At 43.8% G+C, this 19,533-nt stretch overlaps 1 protein-coding gene across 7 annotated transcripts in view; it reads right to left on the reverse strand.

Moving 5' to 3' along the window:
• LOC121167271 (zinc finger protein 148) overlaps window positions 1-19,533 on the reverse strand; it is a 166,455-nt gene that overhangs the window by 117,865 nt on the left and 29,057 nt on the right. For all 7 annotated transcript variants that reach the window (XM_040996700.1, XM_040996698.1, XM_040996697.1 and 4 more), the window contains exon 2: window positions 250-330. The gene's annotated coding sequence lies outside the window, so the exon portion shown is untranslated. The remainder of the gene's footprint in view (window positions 1-249; window positions 331-19,533) is intronic.

The following is a 19,533-nucleotide window of genomic DNA, read 5'->3' on the forward strand; positions in this document are numbered from 1 at the left end:
AGACCCCAATGCAGCTTCTGGATCCTGCCTTTCATCTGACCCATAGGCATTTGGGGAGTGAACCAGCAGAGGAAAGAACAACTGATGTCTGTCTCTCTCACACACATATATTCTGCCTTTCAACACCTAAAAAACAGTAATAAAATATACTGTCCGATAAATACAATGGATCACCCAACAGTCATGAGTGTAACAGGGAAAATTATCACAACTGAAAATAAAAATTGTCTTAAAAGAATGTCAAGTTACCTCTATTAAGTGCTTCAGACAGATGCCCATCCCGCCAGATTGCTTGGTTAACTTTCCAAGCTGCTAATTTGCCCGTCTAACCTAAAAAAAAAAAAAAAAGAAGAAGAAAATTATAGGTTATCCTCCAAAAGAATCGGGATTAGACAGTCTTACGATAAGATAAAAATCACTATACCTCAATGTGTTAGCTAAATCAGCATATTTTTTCCATGATGCTGAGTTAAATAAAAATGAGTAGTAATTAGCAGTTCAACTGTAATAATCCATCAATACTAACTGATGCCATAAAAATAAGAAATGACTCAGGCAGGCACCTGTCTTTTTCCAACTTTTAGTTAAAGGATTAAGATTTCTTTAAAATCATAATAGTAACCCTGAATCATCTTAAACGTCTTGAAACTCGAAGGAAACACAAGTGTGCTTCATTAGAATCCCATGCTGACACGCTCTGTTACTCTAACAGTACTATTTCTTCCACAGGAACATTCCACTCAGCTCTAACAAATATAATAAAGCAATAATTTCAGATTATACAAAAATACAGGTATTACAAGGCTTCCAGAGTGAAAACATCTTAATAATGTTAAAACAGTCCACTGTCAGCCCCATGGCATAGCAAGCTAAGTCACCTCTTTCAAGCACCAACATCCCATGCGAACTCCAGTTCAAGTCCTGGCTACTCCACTTTTGATTCGGCTCCCCATTAGTGACCTGGAAAAGCAGTCGAAGATGGGCTAACTCCTTGGACTCCTGCACCCATAAGCGAGACCCAGCAGAAGCTCCTGGCTCCCTGCTCCCAGTTGGTCCAGTACTGGCCATTTTGGCCATTTGAAGTGTGAACTACAGGATGGAGAAAACTCCCTGTCACTCCCTCTCACTCTGTAAACTTGCCTTTCAAATATAAACAAATAACTACAGGTAAGCAATATGAATTTTTAAAAAATACTCCACTGATGCTTCAGTTAGGCTGTTCACTGCCTTTTAGTAGGGAGAAACACAGAAAACTAACACCCTATGCTCATATTTTAGCAATATTGGACATGGATAATTTTCTACATGTAACTGGGTTATTCTTCCCAGGTGCATGAAATGAGATAATAAAGTCTTAAACAACAGGTCAAATACGATCTTTATTCAGAAATAATAAAGTATTTATATAGTAACCATAACACATTTTGGGGGCTCAACAAATACCTTGCAAATCAATAAAAGTCATAACTGTAAAGCCAGCACAATGAAATGTTAAATCTGTAGAAAATAACCAACTACACCAACTCAAAGCTGTGTTACTATAACTTTATCAAGGGAGTACAAATAGCACAGTCCTTCTGACAAGCTAGAAGGGCTGCTGTCAGCCAATAATAGCTTTATTGCTGAACTAGTTACTAACAAAAAATAATCTATTTAAAAATAACATAGTATGAGACTGTAACTGCCTGTGTCAGACTTTGTGGCTCAGTATTCAAGGGCATACATATAACACAGAAAGTTAGTATTAAAAACATATGCCCATAACGATAACACTAAAAGGATATTTAAAGCTATAAAATTGGGCCCAGCGGCATGGCCTAGCAGCTAAAGTCCTCGCCTTGAACCCGCCGGGATCCCATATGGGCGCCGGTTCTAATCCTGGCAGTTCCAATCCCATCCAGCTCCCTGCTTGTGGCCTGGGAAAGCAGTTGAGGATGGCCCAAAGCTTTGGGACCCTGCACCCATGTGGGAGACCTGGAAAGAAGTTCCTGGATCCTGGCTTTGGATCAGCATAGCATCGGCCATTGTGGTCACTTGGGGAGTGAATCATCGGACAGATCTTCCTCTCTGTCTCTCCTCCTCTCTATATATCTGACTTTCCAATAAATAAATAAATCTTTTTAAAAAAAAGCTATAATATTATGCTATTGTGATAAACTTTATTAAAATAGAATAAAATAAAGCAAAACTATTTGTATTACACATTCATTGTTTCACATATTCTCTCTGTGTTTCAATATACTTTACTGTATTCAATGTTCAAGATTTTTAACAGACTTGCAGAAATAAAGTAGAGAAACAAAAACACAGGCCCAGCACAGTAGCCTAGCAGCTCAAGGCCTCGCCTTGTACACACCAGGATCCTATATGGGCGCTGGTTCGTATCCTGGGGGATCCACTTCCCATCCAGCTCCCCTGTTTGTGGCCTGGGAAAGCAGTCGAGGATGGCCCAAAGCCTTGGGACCCTGCACCCACGTGGGAGACCCGGAAGAAGCCTATGGGTTCCTGGCTTTGGATTGGCTCAGCTCCGGCTATTGCAGCCACTTGGGGAATGAGTCAGTGAACCCAGTATCTTTCTCTTTGTCTCTCCTCTTCTCTGCATATCTGACTTTCCAATAAAAATAAATTAATTTAAAAAGTAAACACCATGCAGTCTCTGTAGAAGAAAAGTCATCAAATTCTATATTTTAATTTCTATAGTGAGTCTCAAGGTTGACTTGCCATATCAGACAATTCAGATACTATTATCTTTCACCATATGACAGTATCTTCAGACTGGACAAATGTGTTTAAGTGTTACTATTCTACTGGAATCATTTTCAGAAAAAGCATAGTTACCTTTTTGCATCACTCTATCGAAAGCACTGAGTTAGGCTGTCACATATGACTATAACTACATATGTAAAAAGGGAAGGAAATCAAGACACTGAAGAAATAAAAGGAGACATCACATGTCTCACACTCACACACACAATACAAAATATAAATTTATAACTGTAAGTATTTTAGCATCTTTCTCATTACAACCTTTCCTCTATCGTGGAAACCCAAAATTTTCCACAAGCCATCTGCTATATAACCTCTCCTGTGAAACCCTGATTGATTTTCTACTGTCTATCAATTTCATTTCTTTTTCCAGTCTCTGTTCCTCTCTCTTGCACTCCTCCACCAAGAATGAAAAGAGAACCTATCAAGCCAGAAACTAAGACTTCTCAAGAACAAGGTCATCTGGACAACCAACCAAGTCAGGCAAGATCTTCCCCTTTCCTTGCCCCCAATCTCCCACTTAAGCAGTTAGTAAATAGTCCTGCTTGGAAATACACCGACTTGAATACCCGCTAGTTACAACTGGCACACAGCAAACCTTCGGGTTAAGAGATTCACAACCCACCTCCAGGTTCCACTTCCCACCCCTAGCTTTCCACCAAGTAGGACTGCAGGAGGCAGCAGTGATGACCACAGGAACAGGGATCCTGCCACACTTTCAAGAACTGGATTAAGTTCCTAGTTCCTACTTCAGCATCTCCCCAGTCCAGGATACTGCAGGCATCCGGGGAATAAACTGACAGATCGAGCAGTTTTACTCAACCCCACACTTGCTCACTCTCCCAAACAACAACAACAATTTTTTTTTCTTAAAGAATCACTTGCAAGGCTAGCACTGTGGCATAGTACCCAAAAGTCACTGCCTGCAATGCTGACATTCCATAGGGTCCCAGTTCAAACGCTGGACACTCCATTTCTAATCCAGCTCCCTGCTTTTGTCCCTAGGAAAAGTGTCAAGGAGTTGGGTCACTTGCACCCATGTGGGAGAGCAGGAAGACCGTCCTGACTTCAGATTTCACCCAACTCCAGCCATTGCAGCCATCTGAGCAGCAAACAAGCTGATGGAAAACCTCTCTCTTTTTTCTCTCAATGTCTCTCTCTCTCTAACTTTGCCTTGATTTATTTTATTTGAAAGGCAGAAAAACAAAAGACAGAGAGATGAAAGAGAGACATCTTCCATCTGCTGGTTCACTCCCCCAGTGGTCACAACAACCAGGACAAAGACAGCCTGGAGCCCGGACCCGCATGAGTGGCAGGAATCCAAACAGGAGCCACCATCTGCTGCATCCCAGGTAACTCAGCAGGAAGCTGGACTGGTCACGTGTAGCAGCTGGGACTTAAACCAGACACCGAATGATCAATGTACGATACAGGGCATCCCAGATGGTGACATTACGCTCATCACTATAAAATATACTTGAAAGTAGAGGCTTTATTATATGTGTGCTACCAAACAAGATGTATTTGTTTTTAAACCAAGAAATGTGGGTGCTAACAGAACCATAATAATAAATATAAGATGTTTTATATTATGCACTACAAATAAATACACTTATTTAATTTGCTGTCCTTACTAATTTTATTAACAATAGCATAGAAAGAAAATAACTAAAATGTTGGGGGGTGGGAGTTTGGGGGAGAAATCCCAGCCTATACAAAATTGTACCACATAATTCAAAATTCATAGTAAAAATATATTTTAAAAAAATAACCAAAATGTTTTTATGAAGACCACTAGCTACCAACCTGTTACTTAGCTCTGATACCCTGGCAATGGTCTAACTGTACTAACAGGTGGCCTGATTAAGCCAACACTTTTGTCACTAATTCAGTCAATAGTTCTGTTCATCTGATACAGACAAATACATTATCTTGAAGATTCCTAAAACATGCATAAAATACCATTATCTTTGGTCTAAAGGATTTATACTTAGGAGGAAATTTAAGCAACTTGTCATAAACAAATCAAAGAGCAGTTAGTTCTTCCTCTGCCACTTTCTCCAAGGACAAAGAAGCGGATCTTTGAATGTAGACTCCACATTTAAGAATGCAATGAACATTATATGCTTTAGACTTTGTTCAGTCGAATCCTTGAACTTTGTCAGCCCTAACTCAATGTAAATAACAAATCTATGAGACTTGTGCAGACTCAGCATCCTTAATATAAAAACTCAAAATCCAAAATGCTCCAAAATTCCAAATGTTCTGAGCATTGACATGACCACACAAGCAGAAAATTTCATCTTGACCTCAAGTGATGGTTCACAAACTACAGGAACATGGGGGAAAAAAAAACACTGTATACAATGACCTTCAAGTACATTGATAAACTGTATGTGAAATGCAAAATATAAGCATACTGTTTTAGTCTTAAATACCACCATCCCATTATTAAGGCCCCCATGGTGATATAATTGGTAAAGCTGCCACCTACAACACTAGCAGCCCATAGGAGCACAGGTGTGGGTCATGGCTACTCCATTTCCAGTTCAGCTCTGCTAGTGAGCCTGAGAGAGCAGCAGAGGAAGGCCCAGCCCTTGAGCTCCTACAGCCATGCAGAAAACCTGTATGAGGCTCCTGTCTCCAGCATGGCCCAGCCCCAGTCCCAGTCCCAGCCATTGTAGTCACTGAGGAGTGGGCCAGTCAGTGGATGAAGACTGACTCTCTCTCTCTCTCTTTCTCTCTCTCTCTCTCTGTGTGTGTGTGTGTCTGTTTCTGTCTTTCCCTCACTGATATTCAAATAAACAAATCAAAAAAGAAAATCTCATTGAGTATTTGCAAATATGTAAAACTCCAAAATCTAAAACACTTCTGGTTCTAAGCACTCTGGGTAAAATAATACTCCATCCTACACTATGTTTTTTTATTGCAACATTTTTTTAAATTATTATTATTATTTTATTGGAAAGGCGGATATACAGAGAGGAGAGACAGAGAGGAAGATCTTCCATCCGATAATTCACTCCCCAAGTGAGTGCAACGATAGATGCTATGCCGATCTGAAGCCAGGAGCCTCTTCCAGGTCTCCCACGTGGGTGCAGGGTCCCAAAGCTTTGGGCCATCCTCGACTGCTTTCCCAGGCCACAGGCAGGGAGCTGGATGGGAAGCAGGGCCGCCGGGATTAGAACTGGCGCCCATATGGGATCCCAGCATGCAAGGCGAGGACTTTAACCACTGCACCACCGCGCCGGGCCTCACCCTATACTATTATTCACATTTTACAGATGGGAAATCAACAGAGTTACATAATTTATCACAGAACACATAGCCAGCAGAAGTGCTTAGTCCTCACAATGGTCCACATACGGTGGTTCTATCCCCATCACTATCATCACCACAACCTTCACCTTACTTTTTCTATATGCTCATCCCTGTCCATGCAACTCCTACCACAACCTAACCTTCCCATGTTTCGAGAATTTCCAGAATGTTCCAGTAAGTCATAGGGTCTATTGCACTGACTGTTCATCTGTCTAGAACACTCTTGCCACAGAGACCCTAAGTAAACTCCTTTCATACTTCAAACTTTTTGCTTAAATATCATCTTGTTTATGAGGTTTTTTTCCCAGCCACATCATTTAAAACTGCAAAGTAGGAGCTGGTGCTGCAGCTCAGTAGGTTATGCTGCTACCTGCAATACCAACATTCCCTATGGGAATGACCAATCTAGTCCCAGCTGGCCCATTTCATATGTAGTTCACTAATACACTACGGAAGACAGAAGACAGGCCAAGTATTTGAACCACTGACACACAGGAGATCTGAGTGTTAAGTTCCTGGCTCCTGGATTCAGCCTGGCCCAGCTGCAACCCTTGTGTCCATTTGGGGAGTCAACCAGCAGATGAAAGCTCTCTTTTCTCTGCCTGCCTGTTTCCCTGTCTCTGTCTGCCTTTCAAATAAATAATTTCTTAAAAATAAATATATGAACAAAACTGCAACCTGGCCATACTCATCCAATCCCATCTTGAGCTATTAATACACTCTGTATTGTATTTACCACCTCTTAATGTTACACAATCTGCTTATTCATGATTGTTTTCTGCCCCAAATATACACAAGCATGAAAAAGGGCAAGAATTCTTGCCTATTTTGTTTACTGATCTGTCTTAATGGGTACCACACACATACTACACACTTAAAATTTTTAAATGTTCAAACAGAGCTAAAGTTTCCACCTAGGACATCAATCTCCAGATGCTTTAATGACCACATATTCTCCTTCAATTGTGGAACCACATTTAATGAAAGCAAGCCATACAGAAGACATCCCAGGATACACGAAGCTAATGAAATGACAGAACCCTGCATGAAAACCAGTCTATCCAGGCTTTGGCAACATTTCACCTGGAAATTTCCATCAAAAGGTTTGAAGGTCTTAGCATTCAAGAGTCCTAAACCTAGGATGTGGCTTTGGGTCCTTAGTTATGAAACACTGTGTCAAATGTACCCTGATACATGATAGTTCTTAGCAAAGTAAAGGGCAAGTTAATCTTCCCCAACTTTGTTCCCATCCTTTGTTTTAAGTACCGTTTGTTAAAAGCCACAAAATCTGCAAGTATTTACAATAACAACCAGGAATAATTACATTAATATTTTAAATACTTCACATACTTTATGTTCTGTGTATAGAAAAAAGACAACTTCCACTATTAGCATTTTCAAATTCTATCCTCCTTGTTATTTGCAAAATATACTAAGCCTATCAGCTTGTATTTTAATTTGAATTATTGCCTAGAAAAGCATTGCAGAAAAAGAATTTTCTTAACTGATGTAGCAAAATTCAGGGGGGGGGGGACAGGTGTTAAAAGAAAAACCCATAAAAACTCTGTCGGGGTGAATTCTGTGTTACAGCACACTAAGCCTCTATCTGTGGCACTGCATCCCATATACACCCTGCTTCAAGTTCCAGCTTCCTGTTAATGTGTCTGAGAAAGCAGCAGCAGAAGGCCCAAGTGCTTGGGTCCCTACAGCTACATAAGACATCCAGAAAAAGATCCTGGCTCCCTGGCTCCCTGGCTCCCCGGCTCCCCGGCTCCCGGCTCCTGGCTCCTGGCTCCTGGCTCCTGGCTCCGGCCCAGCTCCAGCCACTGCAGTCATTTGGAGAGAGAACCAGCAGAAGCAAGATTCTCTCTCTTTCTCTCTCTCTGACTCTTCTTGTATCTGAATATTTAAATTTTAAAATCATGAATATGAATTTCTAAGAAATAAAAATTTAACTGATTTATAATTATTTAATTTTCTTTTGTACCTTAATGTTACTCCCAAACATGACTATTGCAAGAAAGCCATGGATAAAGAACATACTTCCAGATTATTTAAGGATATCTTTTTCAAAGTTTCATTGAAATGAGAAATGCTTTTAAATTTTTGGTAATTTATACCACTCTGATCATTTTTCAAATAAAAATGTTACCTCTGCCCTTTATGTTAAAATAAAAGCTCAAAGATTAAAAAGTTAAATGATAGCACGGTGGGCATTCTGGCAGACTAGGTTAGGCCGCCACTTGAGACACTCTCACCCCACACTAGCCTGTCTATCTGAGTCCTGGCTACCCCACTTCTAATCCAGCTTCCTGACAAAGCACCAAAGAGATAAGGTGTGTCAGGGCCCCATGGCTGTGGCATAGTGGATAAAGCCATCACTTACGAGACATCACCATCCCACATGGGCACCAGCTCAAGTCACAGCTGCGCTGTTTCTGACCCAGCTCCCTGCTGATGGCCTCAGAAAGCAGAGGCAGGTGGTTCGAGCGTCTGGGTCCCGGTACCCACACAAAAGATAGAGAAGCAATTCCTGGCTCAGCTCCAACTGTTGTGGCCATTTGGAGAGTGAACCCACAGATGGAAGATCTCTCTCTAGCTCTCCTTCTGTCTCTGTGACTCTGCCTTTCAAGAAAATAAATCTCTTTTAACCAATGAAAAAAGATGCAATAACACTTCTTAACAGCGAAGTGCCTGGATGAATAAAATAATGAACCAACAGGGTCTAACTGACATACACAGGCTACTGCACCTAACAAAGCACTCTTCCCCCTAACTCATGCAACATTCACCAAATCTAAAACAGAGAAGAACTGGAAAAATCACAGTATATTCTCTGACCATAATCAACTAAAGTTAGAAATCAATAACAGACACAAGAGAAGAATTAATAATAATAAAATAAGAAATCCATGGATCAAACTGTACATTTAAAGAACTTTTAAAAATGTACATTTTATGTGTACATGTGTGCATGAAGACAAAATTACATAACAAAACACAATGATGAGAAAAAAATGTTTAGCACTCAAGATTTATTTAGAAATAAGAAAATGTTTTGAGAAATTGGAAATAAAGAAAGGGGCAGGCAGGACATTCTCAACATGCCTGGGTTTTACACGAGTCCAGAGACTGCACCCTCTAGCTTGCTGCTGATGCAGGCCCTGGAGGGCCAAGGAACCGGCTCAAGGACGGAGCTCCTGAGCTCCCAGCTCCAAGCTTCAGCCTCAGCACAGGCTCGGCTGCAAGGAGCAGTGGGGAAATCCAACAGATGCGCTACAGAGACCAACATAGCTCTCTCTCTTTCTCCCTCTTTCTCACCACCCCCACAAACATTCCTTAATCATATTCAATAAAAAACAATACACACATTAAACCAATAACCTAATAATCTACCACAAGAAATCTTAAAACAAAATTTAAAAAATGACATGAACTCAGGCTTGGTGGCGTGACCTAACAGCTAAAGTCCTCGCCTGGAACACATCAGGATCCCATATGGATGCCAGTTCCGATACCAGCAGCTCCAATTCCCATCCAGCTCCCTGCTTGTGGCCTGGGAAAGCAGTTGAGGATGGCCCAAAGCCTTGGGACCTGCACCCGTGTGGGAGACCTGGAAGAAGTTCCTGGATCCTGGCTTCGGATTGGCACAGCACAGGCCATTGTGGTCACTTGGGGAGTGAATCATCTGACAGATCTTTCTCTCTGTCTCTCCTCCTCTCTGTATATCTGACTTTCCAATAAAAATTTTAAAAATCTAAAAAAAAAAAAAAAAAAGATATGTACTCAAGCCAAGCATAAAGTCACAATAAAGAACAGAAATCAACAAAATAAAAAATAGGAAGCTGAAAAATAAAAATGAAGATCAGTAAAAGCCATATAAAACCAATAATAAGAGACCCAAATAATACTTGAAATGAAACAGAGTCTATCAGTACTAATCCTATAACAAATCACAAAGAGAATAAGGCAATACTATTAGCAACTTAAAACTGCTCAAAACCATACTATCAAAACACAATCAACATTCAACAGACAATATAAATAGCTTTCTAACCACCAAAGGAAAATCAAAAACCTCCCCAAAAAGAAGCATCCAGGCTCAGATGAATTCCACTAAATAGTTATTGGGGAATCAACAACAAGTGTTCATAAACTCTTCCAAATTTTCCCCAAAAATGGAGATAGGTTGCTCATTTCCCCACTCAGTCTATCAGGTCACTATCACTGAGTCCAAAAGGAGACAAAGACATCCCAAGTGGAGAAAACAACAACCAGCTAGTGTATCCCATGAACACAGATGCAAAGATCCTCAACAAAATGACTGCAAACCACATCCGTCCCCACATAAAAATGATGATACAACATGGCCAGTAGAATTTACCTAAAGAACCTGGAGTTGGCTTATTACCTCAAAATCAGACACACCACATCAAAAGAACAAAGGACAATCTTTTTTTCTGGCAGAGCACCTCAATAAATGAAGAAAAAACATGTGAGATATCTAACGCCCTTACCTCAAAAACAAGTTACAGGAAGAACTTTCCTCAACCTAGGGAAGGCCACCTTTGAAAAGTCAAGAGCCAGCAACTTACTATGCTGAAGCACTGAATGTTTCTTCCCAAGGGGAAAAAAAAGTCTGCCTACACAACTTATACTTAACATGTTGATGCCCGGTGTGGGTCTCAGGAGGACGGGGCGTCTCATGCCTGGATCCCAGACAACAGCCACCATGTGCACGTGGTGAGCTGTCCCCGGGCAGCCAGTGCACCATTTGGTGCCAGGCTCTGCCTACTGGCCACCTGACAGGGACCTCTGGGATTTTGGTTCTTTCTGCTTAGTTAACTCCAAGTTGAACCCATTGTGCTTCTAGGACGTGAAGCATTTGTAAAGATTCCCATTGACAGTAACTCTTCCTTTGTAAAACTTGTAATCACTGAACAATGCTGACCACCAAATACCAGTCCATGCAGAAGCTATGGCTTGGGGCTTGTCCTGCATAATCATATCATGTTACGTGACATGATGATGGATCAGAAGGGTCACATTAAGCAAGCCATGACATTAACTAGCATTCAAGAACCATAACCGGGGGTAAATTCTGTGAGGGATGTGTGGGCCACACCCTGTGGAAATTCTAGCCCCACTGGTTAGCTCAAGTGTTGGGGTGGTGATGGACTATGCTAGGTGTGACCAAGGAGCCTGCCATCACTCACAGGTAAAGGAACCCCCAATAGTCTGGACTGGTCAGGGCAGCAGCACCCAAATGTGCATCCTGAATAGGGTGTGGGATGGGCCGGGCTGCAACGTTCACCAGCTCATACAAGGCCAAATGGAAGGCCAGACTGCGCCGGGCACTGGCCTAAACCCAATGGCATGTATGAGAACTGGGTCTGGGAGTGGATTAAGTGGAGGAACTTGGGAAACTCCCCTGGAGAGTCATAGCTCCTGCTGGTGAACATGTGGTCCAGACCTGGGGGTCAGACAAGCTGGGCAAAGTAGCTCCAACAGCTGGCTAATGTGTCAATTGGTAATGGAACGGGATGTACTGGGCAGGACTGAGCAAACCTTAGCCCACAAGCAAAACTAGAGACCAGGATGGAGCACAGGTCATGCCAAGATAGGCTCTTGCACCTATTCATTTGTGTGAGCCAGGAACGCTAAGCCACAGTGCCTAAGGCAGAGGTCAGGGTAGGTGAGGGGCTGTGCTAAGCTGAGTCAGAGCAACCACTGGCATGCATGTGATCTGTGACTGGGAACAGGCCCAGTTGGGAAGCTAAGGGGACAACCCTAGCTGGGTTGAGGTTCCCACCAAGGGGCGTGTGACCTGGAATGGGGGCTGCGTTCTGATCTGGAAACGGTTGTAGTCTCCCTTGGCACAAGTATGGACTGGGATTGGATGCACCGAACTGGGCCAGACCCCAACACCCTCTGGTGTCCTGGAGGACCAGGATAGATGTGCGATGGACTAGGCAAGGTCTCAAACCCCTACAGACCCATGTGTGAGCCATACGTGCGAAAGGATGAGCCATGGCTGGGCTGAAACATCCAACAGCAAGAACCAGTTTGGGTTGAAGGCCAGTCAGGAAAAGCCACTGTTTCTGCTATGACAGGAGGTAGACTGAGTAGGGCTGGCTCATGGACCCACTGGTAAGTGTGAAACCTGGCATTGGGAGAGGTTCTAATGGAGGAGCCTGGGCAACTCCTCTGGCAGGAGACAGACCCGGCAGGTAAGCACAAGAAACATGATAGGAAATAGCCCAGAACAGGCCATGGAAAGTTACCCACTGGCATTCAATTGGCAAGGGTTGGGGGAAGACCAAGCTGAATCTGTCCACATCATCCACTGGCAAATCCAAGCACCAGAACAGTGTGGGTTGAGCCAGGTTCGGTCACAACAAAGACTAGTGCACAATACGGAATGCCAAGGTGAGGTTGCCTGTACCGGAAGGGACCACAGAGCCCAACCAGCAAGCGTGAGAACAAGGAAAGGTGGGGGCAGAGCCAGCAGGGGAATAAGGGAGGGTTCTTTTGCTGGAGGGCCTGGGCTGGGATGGGGGCAGACCACACTAGGCAGGGCCACAACACCTGTGCGCATGCCAGATGTGGACTAGATCAGGGAAAAAAGCCAGGCTGGGCTGATTGTTCCTACTGGTGCAAGCTACAATTTCAGTGGGTGAGGGTTGTTTGGGCTTAGCCACAGCATCAGCTGGCAGAAGCTGGCACTGGGGGCTAGTTCTGTCAAGTCAAACCACAGAACTACCTGGGGAGTGTATAATCTGGGAGTGGGAGTGGCCTGGGAGGGAAATAGTGGGCTCATCCCTCTTGGGTTACCACTCCCATGGGAGGGCACGAAAACTAGGACAGCAGCTGGGGTGGAATGGGGTGTGGGACAGACTGGACTACTGCTACACATACTGGCAAACCAGGGTAGGGGGCGGGCCTGGTGGGGTTATTGTGGGTCGCTCCAACTAGGCTGCAGCTCCCACTGGTTTATGCAAGGGCCAAGTATATGCTGGGCAGAACCAAGCTGGACGGCAACACCCAATGGTTCCAGTGGATGATAGGAGTGAAAACAGAACCAACCCAGCAATTGTAACCACCAGCTGATCAGGACAATGGACTGAGCCGGGCCTGAACTTGCTAGCACATGTAAGAATCTGGTTTGAGAACACCTCAGACAAAGTTTCTTTGGAGATCTCCCCAATCAAAATGCTGGACTGGACTCAACCCTAACCAAGAAAAGAGAGAAGACAGAACAGGTCAACCAACCATCTCAGCTATGATGGACTACGCCAATCAGTGGATTCGTCAAGGACCTCATACTACTTGGAGTGGCAAGATTGGCAGCGATTCATAACTGTTGAAATATCAAAACCACTTGGGCAAGAACCTCAGAGCATACCCTACACCTGGGACCTGGGGAGGGTGGGAAATTGGGTGGGCCTTCTCCCTTAATATCCCCCTTTAAACATGAATGAAACAATATGGAAAAAAATACTAATTTTACCCACTTTCCTGTAGCCCTTGAACCTTTTTACCCCAATTAACTATGTAAAGATTGTGAAACTATAAATAAAATAAAATAAAATAAAATAAAATAAGCAGAACCTAAAAAAAAAAAATGTTGATGCCCTACTAAGGTAAATCGGGAAAGAACATCAAAGACATTAAAGGCAAAAGGAACAACTATCACTTTTAAGCAGTTCCCTTATGTATACACAGAAAAGCCTAAAGAACAGTTTTAAAACCCACTACAATAAACAAGTTCAGTAAATGTGCACACTACAAAAGTACTTTAAAAAATCAGTTATATTAATAAAAACAAGCAAAAAAATCCAAAAATGAAATAAACAGCATAATTTATAAAACCTTCAAAGGGACGCCGAGAGGACTCGGCGCAGTAGCCTAGTGACTAAAGTCCTCACCTTGCATGCACTAGGATCCCATATGGGGGCTGGTTACTGTCCCTGTGCCTCCGCTTCCCATCCAGCTCCCTGCCTGTGGCCTAGGAAAGTAATTGAGGACGGCCTAACACCTTAGAACCCTGTACTTAAATAGGAGACATGAAAGAAACTTGTGGCTTCTGGCTTTGGATTGGCTCAGCTCTCAACACTGCTACCACTGGGGAGTGAACCAGCAAATGTGAAGTCTATCTTTCTATCTCTCCTTCTCTCCGTAAATCTGACTTCCCAATAAAATAAATAAATAAATCTTTCAAAAACAAAACTTCAAAAAAGAGTATTTAGCAATAAAGCTGCAAAAAAGCATGTTCATGTACTGAAAATTTAAAAACTATCACTGAAGGAAATCAACAACAACCCAAACAGATAACTGTCACTCGCTGATCAGAAAACTTAATATTGTTAGGACAGAAACAGGGTGGTTGCCTGTGGCACTGGCATCCCATACGGGTCCCATTTTGAGACCCAGCTGGTCTACTTCCAATCAAAATCCCTACTGATATGCCTAGAAAAGCAATGGAGGAAGGCCCAAGTCTTTGGGACCTACACTGATATAGGAGAACCAGGTAAACTCCTGGCTCCTGGCTCCCAATAGGCACAACTCTAGCCTGTGTAGTCACTTGCTAAGTGAACCAGCCAATGAAAGATTTCTGTATCTCTCTATCTCTCATTCTAAATAAGCTTTTCAAGCAAATAACAAATATTTTTTTAAAAGACAAAGATATTTCATTTAATTAATCTTCTCACAAATATCATAATACCAGTGTCTCTTTTTTTTCTTTCGCAAAAGTGAAAAAATTCATATGGTATTACACAGACCAAAAAAACCCAAAACAATTAAAGGACCCAGCATGGTAGCCTCTCCTTGCATACCAGGGATCCCATATGGGCACCAGTTCGTATCCTGGATGCTCTACTTCCCATCCAGCTTCCTGCTTGTGGCCTGGGAAAGTAGCTGAGGATGGCCCAAGGCATTGGGACCCTGCACCCGCGTGGGAGACCTAGAAGCTCCTGGATCCTAGCTTCGGATGGGAGCTCAGCTCTGGCTGTTGCGGCCGCTTGAGGAGTGAACCAGCGGAGGGAGTAATTTCCTGTCTTTTCTTCAATCTGTAAAAATCTGACTTTCCAATAAAAATAAGTAGTTAGCTTTAAAAAGTCAGAGGATGTACACTTTCAAAAGCTAATCCCTAAAGACAGAATGGTGTCCTAGCAGGTAACCTGTCCCTGCCGCAGCAGCATCTCACATTGGTACCAATCCACATCTCAGCTGCCCACTCCCATCCCAGCTCCCTGCTTATGCCCTGGCAAAGTCCTTGGGCCCCTGCACCCATGTGGGAGACCTAGAAGAAATTTTTGGCAACTGGTTTTGGATCAGCTCCAGCTATTGGGGCCATCTGGGGACTGAACCAGTGGATAGAAGATCTTTCCCTCTTTCTTTCTCCTTGTAACTCTACCTTAAAAAAAAAACTTAATAACTACTATAACCAAGATGTATTACTGGCATAAAAATAAGCACATAGATCAGAGAATAAAACAATCCAAAAATAAACACCTACATTTAAAGTTAACTTTTTTTTTTTTTTAGCAGACAGCCAAGCAAGACAATAGGAGAAAGCCTTTTCAGCAAAGGTGTTGGAACTAAATGGTTTCTATCCGCATGTAAAATAATTCTTTGGACTCCTTCATTAGTATGCACCAAAGTCCACTCTAAAAGTAAAGACTTAAATGTAAAAAATTAAAGCCATAAAATTCGCAAAACTTAGGAATAAATCTTTGTAATCTTGGACAAGGCAAAGCCTTCTTAGATGTGACTCCAAAAGCATAAGCATGGGGAAAAAAGGGTGTGGTAGTCAAGTCATCAAAACTTAGAGTGGGGCCCAGTGCGATGGTGCAGTGGTTAAGGTCCTCGCCTTGCACGCCCGGGATCCCATATGGGCGCCGGTTCTAATCCCGGCAGCACTGCTTCCCTTCCAGCTCCCTGCCTGTGGCCTGGGAAAGCAGTGGAGGATGGCCCAAAGCCTTGGGACCCTGCACCCGCGTGGGAGACCCGGAAGAGGCTCCTGGCTTCGGATCAGCATAGCATCAGCCATTGCGCTCACTTAGAGAGTGAATCACTGGACAGAAGATCTTCCTCTCTGTCTCTCCTCTCTGTATATCTGCCTTTCCAATAAAAATAAAATAAATCTTAGAAAAAAAAAAGAGTGGCTGAAATAATATCAGTAAGAATTAACAAGGCAAGATATCTGTAGACTTACAACTACACAATACCAATGAAAGAAAAAAAATATGGGCTATCATTGTGGCACAATGAGTTAAACCTCAGCTTGCAACAACAGCTTCCCATACCACAGTGTTGATTCTAGACCAGCTGCTCTGCTTCCAATCCAGGTGCTTGCTAATGCACTGCAATGGATGATGGTCCACATGCTCGGACCTCTGCCACCCCCATGGCAGACCCAGATGGAATCACTGGCTCCTGGCCCAGGGAGAGCTGCTGTGATAATTGGGGGAGTGATGAAAGATCTCTGTCACTTGGCCTTTCAAATAAATCTTTCACTTTAAAAATAACACAAAAAGACTAAATAGTACTCAGAGTGGATAGATTCAATGCAATGTCTGTTAAAATCCAAATGGTGAGGCCCACACCTTGGCATAGCACACAAAGCTGCCATATGCAGCGCAGACACGGACACAAGCAGCAATTTAGGTCCCAGCCACTCTATTTCTGATCCAGCTCCCTGATAATGAACCCTGCTTCAGACTGGCTCAGCTCCAGTCACTGCAGCCATTTGGGGAGTGAACCAGCAGATGGAGGCTCTTTCCCTCTCTGTCTTTCCTTCCCCTAATAAATTAGTAAATCTGCGGGGCAAAGCTGTTGCACACATTGGAGAGAGCCAGAATGGGGGAGGGGGAGGAGGCTGTCTGCTAGGCCACAGTATCCAGCAATAATCTCCAGAACCGAGGCCCAGCAACATCAGGCTGGGCAGCAGCACCGAATGGCACACGTGAGATCCAGGGCTGGGAGCAGGTCTGGTAGGGGAACTTGTGGAACTCACATGCTAGGCTACAGTATCTTCTGGTGAGAACAAGAGCCAGAGTTGGGGGCACACCAGACCAGCTGGGCTACAGCACCTACGCATATGTCTGAGCCAGGTCTGGGGAGAATGGGCAAAGTCAGTCCACAGCACACACTAGCACAAGTGAGAGCCAGGACCGGATACAGAAGAGGCCAAGTAGGTCCACAACACCTGCCAGTTCACATGAGGGCTAGGGGTGTGCCAGTCTGGGCAAGGCTGTTGCACCCACTGGTGACAGGTGGGCTGCACCAATTCAGGCTGTAGATTCTGCTTGTAAACGCCGAGACTGGGGGTGGGCCATCACAGGCACCCACTAGCACACATAAGACCAAGGGCTGGGACAAAGTTCAGTAGGGGAACCGCTGGGACTCCTTTGCTGGGCCACTGCTTCCATGGGTGAGAGTCAAAGTTGGAACCGGAAGCAGGCTAAGCTGAGCTACGCTGCCACACCCATTGGCAAGTACTAGGACTGAGTGTGAGTCAGGTCAGGATGGCCCCAGTAACCCTTAGCAGGCATAAGACCCAGGGCTGGGGGAACTAAGACCCAGGGCAGGGCTCTCCCCTTCTGGACTGCACCTATTGTTGGTGAACAAAACAAGCAGGGCTGGAGTGGGGCAGCTAGACAGGGCAGCAGCACCTGTAAGCATAGGTGAGGTTAGGCTGAGCTAAGCTGAAGCACCCATGGGTGTATACAAGAGCCAAATGGGATGCAAGACACAACAAATTAGGTCGAAGCATAGGCTGGCGTATGCAAAACCAGGACACTGGGAGCAGGTTTGGTGGGGGTTATTGGGGTCACCCTGATCAGGCCACAGCACACATATGGGGCCAGGATGAAACTGTGGCTGCTTCCATCAGTACGTGCACTGGCTGGTACAGGTGACAGACAACCTGACCCTGCACTAACTTGTACACATAAAACTATGAGGTCAGTCGCAGCAAGGTTTTTTGGAGGACTCACTAATTGGACCAATGGACTCAGACCCCGGCCAGAGAAAATCACAATTTATGTGGAATCTGACCTTAGGTCTCTGCAGTTGCTGATGCCTGTGCAGTAGACAGCATGCCTAGATACACACAAGGGACATGACGGCCAGCTCATCTGGGTCAGCAGAGAATGTCAAGTGCCTCATCAGAGGATAGAAAGCAGAGCAGGTTGACCACTCTCCTGCTCAAGCTTTGCAACATGCTCCTGAGCTTGTGGATGCACTAAGGTGGATCTGGTCAGCTAATAGACCTTGGAAAGGATTTTCTCAACCCTGGAGCAACAAAACCAACAACTGTCTCAGAACTATCCATACCATTCAAGTAACATCCCTTGGAACACTCCTCCCCACATTACCAAAGGACCCTCCCCCATCGCGAGTGCTGATGTAGTTTGACAGCAAGGAGTGGCCCCTTGCCCCTCCTCCTCATTCCCTTAGGACGCAGGGTAATAAAACATTTATCCAACCCACCTCCTCTCTACCTCAAAACTCCCCACCTGAATTAAAGACCCACATGGGTGTACATCCCTCTTAACGATGTAAACAGTATTTAAAAGAAAAGTTTAAATTTAAAAATAAAAAAGGACTAGTACACCAGGTCAAACTACAAGGCTTATGCAAAGAAACTACCACAACCAGTTCAGTGAAAAGGCAACCTATGGAACAGAAAACGCTATTTGCAAAACACAATTGATAAGTGACTCACATCAAAATATAGAAGCTACTCCTACAACTCAATAGCAAAAAAGGAAAACACTACAATCTGATTTAGAAACAGGCAAAGGGTTAATCTTTGGCACGGTAGTTACACAGATTCCAGGAAGATCCACATCCCACATCCAAGTGCTTGAGTTCAAGCTCCACTCCACTTATGATTCCAGGCTCCTACTAAGCTGCACACAGCAGGTGACAGCTGATGGCTCAAACTCCCAGGTCCCTGCCATCCATCACATGAGATAGAGACTCGTGATGGTGCAGCTGCAGGTTCCTACTTTCCTCCTGACTCAGCCCCACAGTTGCAGACATTTGAAGAGTGAAGCACCAGATGGAAATACAGGTTCTCCCTTAACCCCTCTCCACAATACATACACACTTTCAAACAAATATATTTTTTAAATTGTTAAAGGAACTTTTTAAAAGATTTATTTTTACTTAAAGAATTACTGAGAGATAGAGATTTATTTATTTTTATTTGAGGGTCAGAATTACTGAGAGAGAGAGAGAGAGAGAGAGAGAGAGAGAGAGAGAGAGAGAGGAGAGACAGAGAAACTAATTTTCAATCTACTGGTTCACTACCCAAATAGCCACAATAGCCAGAACTGAGCTGATCCAAAGCCAGAAGGCTTTTCCAGATCTCCCACGTGAGTCCGGGAGACCCAGGACTCAAACCATCTTCCACTGCTTTCCCAGGCCATTAGT

Source organism: Ochotona curzoniae, unplaced genomic scaffold (genome assembly GCF_017591425.1).
Source record: "Ochotona curzoniae isolate NIBS_2020 unplaced genomic scaffold, NIBS_Ocur_1.0 patch356, whole genome shotgun sequence".
NCBI lineage: Eukaryota > Metazoa > Chordata > Mammalia > Lagomorpha > Ochotonidae > Ochotona > Ochotona curzoniae.